Source organism: Penaeus japonicus, unplaced genomic scaffold (genome assembly GCF_977035675.1).
Source record: "Penaeus japonicus unplaced genomic scaffold, GWHDUDI00000001_assembly GWHDUDI00000008, whole genome shotgun sequence".
NCBI classification, from domain to species: domain Eukaryota; kingdom Metazoa; phylum Arthropoda; class Malacostraca; order Decapoda; family Penaeidae; genus Penaeus; species Penaeus japonicus.
In genome coordinates, this window is record NW_028234410.1 from 24668718 (window position 1) to 24676217 (window position 7500).

At 33.9% G+C, this 7500-nt stretch overlaps 1 protein-coding gene across 1 annotated transcript in view; it reads right to left on the reverse strand.

Moving 5' to 3' along the window:
* LOC122257199 (uncharacterized) overlaps nt 1-6949 on the reverse strand; it is a gene marked incomplete at its 3' end in the record, with an annotated part of 254235 nt that extends 247286 nt beyond the window's left edge. The window contains 1 exon segment of the mRNA XM_086538807.1: nt 6884-6949.
* Between the last annotated feature and the right edge of the window lie 551 nt (nt 6950-7500).

Consider the following 7500-nt stretch of genomic DNA (forward strand, 5'->3'; position numbering starts at 1 on the left):
TAGATCCAAGAGAATCCTTTTTGAGTTGTAGAGTAGCGACGAGGTGATATATCAATTCAGATAAGGAATACCACTTCTATCTATAACTCCCTGTAACTTTATACATTCAATATATCAATATTATGTTCACTGTACAATTTTCACTATATATTGTCCATAATCCACTATCTGATTCTCCTGAATGTTGATTAAATTATTCACTTAAAGGAGATTGCACTGCACGAAGCATACAGCGAACAGAAGGATCATAATATATTATATTTTGGGTGATCGTTTGCTGGCAGTAGCGAAATTGGCATCGCCATGTGAATGTTAGGTTACATAGAGGTTGGGTTAGAGTTCCCTTCCACTCCGACCTTTAGAATCCTACGATGAACAATATATAAGGCGATAACAAGTTATTGAATGATTATATTAATGTGCCACACTGCCCCGGCCTTCATTTAACTCGTCGAATGAGCAAGTCACCTAACAGCTCATTTGCACCTACAACAGTAAGTGCCTGTACCTTAGCAGTGCTTGCAGACAGGCGAGAACAGAATAAGGCAAAAGGGGGGGAGGAGGAGGCTATAATACAATTATCGGATGTATTGCAATTAATGGCCTGTGAACCATGTTAATAAGTTTAGTACTCTGACTCCATCTGGGTATATGAAAATATCCTTGGCGTCGCACTAGTAAGAATCTCATGAGTACAATTCATATGGCGATGCCAATTCTGCTACTGCTAGCAAACGATAACCCAATATTATATAATATGATCCTTCCATATTGTTGTATGCTTTTTACGTTGTGACCCACATATATCGCGTGCCTTAGGTTATATGGAATTACTTTTGCACGTCACACCTACCATGTAACGAAACCTTGTAATGTAGCTATGCAGACAATATTTCATGAAATTACCAGCTCGTTAGTTTGCCTTTCCTTCCAACCCAAATTCTAGCACCAGCTCTTGGGGAGTGAGGACGTCTTTGTCCTGCGCTCGCACGTGCTTGTCACTCCGTTTGATCACCACTTAGGATTCCCTGTCTCTCCTTAGTTACTACCCCCTCCATCTGTACAAATCTGTTTCCCACATAAACCAAAGGACTCTTACCATAGTCCGCTTACACCATAGTAAAGAACACCAAGTTGTTTACAGTTTAGGCAGCAGTGGAATGCACTTTGCATACACCATAGTTATGACATGTATATGTTCACATGGTGGCGAAAGAGAAAGCACTTCACATTGTAACACGCTGATATATAATACAATAACTTGTTATCTTATTATATAGTTTGGGTGCGTATACATGAGCGTGTATGTGTGTGTTTGAGAGAGAGAGAGAGAGTATGCCTGAGTCTGTCCACGGATGCACAAATATGCTAATCATATAAACAATAAACCACCACAAGTAAGTCAGTCTCCATCTACATATCCAAACACAAAAATACCCGTCACCCTCCCTGACCACACAACCTCGTTTCCACTTCCACCTATAACCTCTAGCAGAGCCCAACACACGCGCCGGGAAATGATCGCTTTATATATTAAGATACATTCGTATGATATGACTTTTAGAGAGAGAAACACACACACGGAAAAAGAGGGGGGGGGGGAGTGAAAAATATAAAAACCTACTACAAAAAAGACACTCATTAACACTTCAAACGGCAACAGGAAATATGGTGTCACAGTCGTATGACAAGACACTATTTCTCTGTTCCCGCCACAAAACGTCCCTTAATTACATTACTTAATTTCACTTCCATCTCCCTTGGCTCGAGGATTCAGACAGGCAGTCTCTTTCTCTCTCTCTCTCTCACACACACACACACACGTGTACGTACACTCATACGCACGCTTGAGTGGGTGTGCATCCCCACACAATTTTCTTCATGGCACGGCAATATAGATAACAAAGGTGGTACCAACTTACCCATAAACAACTGACAACTCGCTCGTGAACAGGAAACGATCTCGTTCAAGAGTAAAACACACGACAATTACAAACAAGACAAAGGAGCTCGACGTAGCACCACGCCAAGAGCAAACTACATCCGTACAAGAAACGCTGGGAAAGATTTGGACGAAGCGTACCATCAGTATTGTGATGAGAGAAAGATGAATTAATATGCGAAATTAATAAGGGGGAGATAGAGAAAGATGAAAAAAGGAATGCGAGATACAGAAGATTATGAATAGAGCGTTATAAACTAATGTTTCTTCTTCACACCTTGGAGTAGTGATATTCAATATTTTTTAAAGAAAGTCAAAAGTTCAGGACAAGCCATAAGCAAAAGGCATAAGCCACAATAGTAAGTAGAAAAAGTGCAAACATTTGTGTGGGTTTTCTGAAGACCATTGCTTCCTGAGGATAACCTCTGAGACAACTGTTCATATCTCGGTGAATGCAATGCCTGAAATTCAGAAATCATAAAATCTATATATGGTAAAATCTACCAAAACTTAACATGCAGTCACATAACACATCATTATACGTGCAGTATTCGGGCTTGCTTCAATATTTTAGTTGAGTTATTTCATCTTCTTATATCTATTTCATGATTCGTTGTGGAATCCCTGATTATGGTTATACATAGACCCCTATCATGAACGTCGTTACAGTGGTATAATTTCAATTCGTACTGATTTTATGCGCACACGAAAAAAACGTCACCGAATTTATTCCATTTTAAATTCAAAATCAGTGTTTTATCGCAGTATGAAATCGCCGGATTCAAAGCTCACTCGTTCGAACACGTTGAAGTTTTCTGCGAATTACTTTTTGCTCGTCCGAATACGGAACGGTGAACATTCAGTTAGACGAAAAGGGCTTAGAGAGAGAAAAAGACATTGAGAAAGCAGACGAGAGGTTAGGGAGAAGAGAGCACTGTATGAGTTTATGCATGTATATATATCCACTTCTCTTCATCCTTTTCATTACATTTTACCTCCTTATGGACCTCTTCATATCCTTTTGAACTGAAGTTCTTACTCTTCCTTTGACCATATGTCTGTTTCTCCGTCTTTGTTTTCTCATTTCCCCTTCCCCTCTGCCTTATCCATGGCATTTCTATTACCGCCCTCTGCCTAGCAACAGATAGCAATATGAAGAGGAATGACAAAGATATGGGACATATAAATACTTTTCCAATAATCTACAAATATATATGTACATATATACATATGCATACATATCTATCTATGTATTTATATATACATAAATGTATATGTATGTATGAATATGTAAAATATATATATGTAAACACACATACAATGTATATATACATATTTACATATATATATATATGTATATATATATATATATATATATATATATATGTGTGTGTATGCATGTATACATATACAGTATATATGTATATATATATATATATATATATACATACATATAAATGTAAATGTATACACACTTATATATGTATGTATATGTACATATATACATATACATATATACATACACAGACATGTACATATATATATATATATATATATATATATATATATATATATATATGCATATATACAAATGCACAAATATACATACATATAAATGTACAAATTTTTGTGTATATATATATATATATACATATATACATACATATATATATATATATCATTGATTATCATCACCGTCACTATTGTTTCTTTCTCTATCCTGACATCGGACTCCCTTTCCTCCTTTACTTCTGTGCGCCTTCCTTTCGTCTTTCTTTTATTTTCCTTTTCACCAACCTTTAGCTCTTTTTCACCTTGGAATTTCCACTTTCTTTATCTTTACAAAGAGGGAAGTTCAAGCCATCTACATCAGATAAAAAATCAGCTTTTGATAAAACATACGATTGTTTAATATATATATATATATAAACATATACATATATATATATATATATATATACCTTTATAATCATAAACATATACATGTCTATATACATATGTATATATATATTACATATATACATACATACATATATATATATATATATATATATATGCACATATATATGTATATATGTGTATCTATATGTATACACACACACACACACATATATATATATATATATATATATATATATATATATATATATATATATGTAAAAAAATGGGGGGGACGAGAAAAGGGATAGCAGCTGGAAGGGCATGAAGTCCATTGTTTTAGATGAGGCCAAGACTATTATGGTCTCCAGCCTCAAGAGTGGCACAGGAAAGGAGCTCGCGACCAAATGAAGCTTCGATCAAATGCCATTACGATCCAGTAAAAAGTACTAATTATCTTATTAAGTAGATTAAAAAGTACAAATATATGTTTACAATTGTATGTATATATATGCATATGGATATGTATATGTGTGTGTGTGTTTGTGTGTGTGAGAATAAACATAATATGTGCATAAATATATGGCATATATATATATATATATATATATATATATATATATATATATATATATATATCAAACACACACACTATACATATAATCATATAAATAAATAAATGAATAAATATATATACACATAAATATACAAACACACACACACAAACACACATATACATATGTATATATATATATATATATATATATATATATATATATATACACACACATTTATCTATCTATATAAAAACATATATATATATACATATACATATATATATATATATAAATAAAAAAATATATGCATATACATACATACATACATGTATATATATATATATATACATATATACACACACATGCATATATATATGTATGTATGTATATATATATATATATATATGAATGTAAATATATATGTATCTTTACATAGATTTATCTATCTTTATAAATATATATCTATAAACACCTACATACATACACACACACACACACATATATATATATATATATATATATATATATACATATATATACACATCTATATATATATATATATATATATATATATATATATATATATATATATACACATAGACGCATTTTTATATCCTTAGCTAAAAATAAAGCATTTCATTTTTGGATTTTTTATTTCAGACGTTAAATAGAAGTCGACCATGTTCCATATCAGAGTAAACTGTGAACAAATATATGTATATACATGTGGATGTATGTATGTATGTATATGTATATATATGTGTATATATATATATATATATATATATATATATATATATATAAATATAAATGTATATAAGTATGTATATATATGTATATATATACATATATATATATATATATATATATATATATATATATATATATACACATACATACATATGTATATATATATATAATATAAATGTATATATATGTATACATAATGTGTGTATATATATATACATATATATCTGTACATATTTCATTCACACACACACGCGCGCGCGCATACATATTTAATTAAGGACTGCTAAATTGAATGACCAAATATATTTGCCATAATAAACCTTTTAATATATATGAATTTATTAATATGCAACTATATCATCCCGTTATTTTTTATTTTTCCAAGCTGACAATTAGCTTCAAACTTTCGAACTGTTTAAAAATGAAACACTTGTCAAATTTCTTTATTTGTTGTTGTTAGGAGTGATCGGTAGACCACTATCAAACCAGAGACGACTAAAACAACCATCAAGATAGGGAGCCACTAAACTACAATCCTACGGCTCCAATGGTTCGTGCTCACTTTTCACTTTGAGAAAAGCAGAACAATATCATAAAAACACGTCCACGGTTTAGTAAGACTATCCGTATTAAACTCGTCTTAGCAAAGTCTATTTCATCAGTCTCGGTCGAGTCTAAAGCCGGCGTTGTAGGCATAGGAGAAAGAGAGACTTATCCTAAACTAAACCATTTAAGCTGTGACTTTCATTACTTGTTATAGCGCTTTGGCCAGAGGTACGTGTTAAGGTCAGAGCTGTTGTTATATAGTTAATACTGCTAAAACTGCATTATTCTTTATTTCTTACAGGCAGCTTTTATCGCCATTGTGGAAGACTTAGCTTGGCAAGTGTGACTGTGTTTCATGCCTAATAGCAATACATATCTAATGACCTTCGTATTCGCTGAAGTAAAAGGCAAACGTGTAAATATGTGTCCTAGCCACTCATGTATAGGAATGAGCTTACTGACCGAGAAGCAGAATCTGGAGAGGAAAATCCTTCAGTGAAACGGTTTTTCTACGACCAGGTCTTGAGCTCTTCTGACGCTGAGAATAAATGAGAACCCCTCTTTTGGCTTGTAGGTATGGATATCAAAAGACATGAAGAAATGAACCTCTGATACTGGTCTGAGATGAGATCGTGAAGCGCCGAGGTCATTATCCATAGGATGAGATTAGACTACCAGTTTCCACGGCATGTCATACACGAAGTTAGTCATGATGAGCGTTGTTGTTAGCATTTCAACGGTATAACATCATACAGCACTACCTCATGGGGTGCGATCAAAATCGTTTCCTTTGATAGGGACCGCAGATGTCCGCCACTTATTTCATGATGGCTGGAACGTTTTGAGTAATCCGGTCTCCGGTTAATGTTCCGTTATGATGATGAGACGAGTCCGTTCTAAAGAGCTGAAAGAGATTGGATCATAAAGAACGCCAGGCGATGCTTGCTTTCGTAAATCTTACTAATCTATTTTTCTTCTTCCCTGGAATAATGTAAAATAAATAATTATACCTGATGCATCTTGTGGGGGTTGTAGAACTCCTTACCTTTTTTATTTCTTTACGGAATATGTGGTTTTCCATCTATCATCTGAAACATATAGCTCTCCATCCCATATAATAAAAAAAGAAATAAAATAAAAGATGAAATTCCTTTTGCATCCTTCACATATCAATATCACATAAAACCGTCCAACAAGACTCCACACTAACATCCATGCGGGTTTTGCTCAACAGGTAGGGCGATCCGGAGCGAGCACAAGGACTTTCCACTCCCGCAACACAACTGAGCGGGGAACAAGACTCCGCTTCTGTCCCCCTCGATACCTATGTTGTCGTACCTGCCCAAACGATCTTTTTCTTATTCGAAAGACCATCAGTGCTTTTAGTTTCTTTTAACATCTGCGCGTAAGAGAGAGTGATCTACTGGGTTCTATTTTCTTGTCGATGATATATATCTATTTTTTTTTGTATGGTAGGAAAGGCATTGTATTTAAGCACATACGGCAGTACAGAGGGGCATATACAAAAGGTTGAGACGATAATGAAATGCATCTCTTTGAACCAAGGTGAACTTTAATTACAAGTTCTCATTACGACATGGAATAAAGCCTGCATATTCTCATCAGAGAGACGCATCATTGAAATTAGAAATTAGTCGTACGTCCGCCAACGGGATTCTCGCGCTCCACGGCGGCCGCCTGTTGAATGTCGTCTACAAGTCTTTAAGTTCTCTCGAATTTTTGGGAAACTCTCATTTCGTCGGCTATTTACCTCGAACAAACCTTTTGTTTAACGCAACTTGGCCCGAGATAGCCTCTGTGTCATTG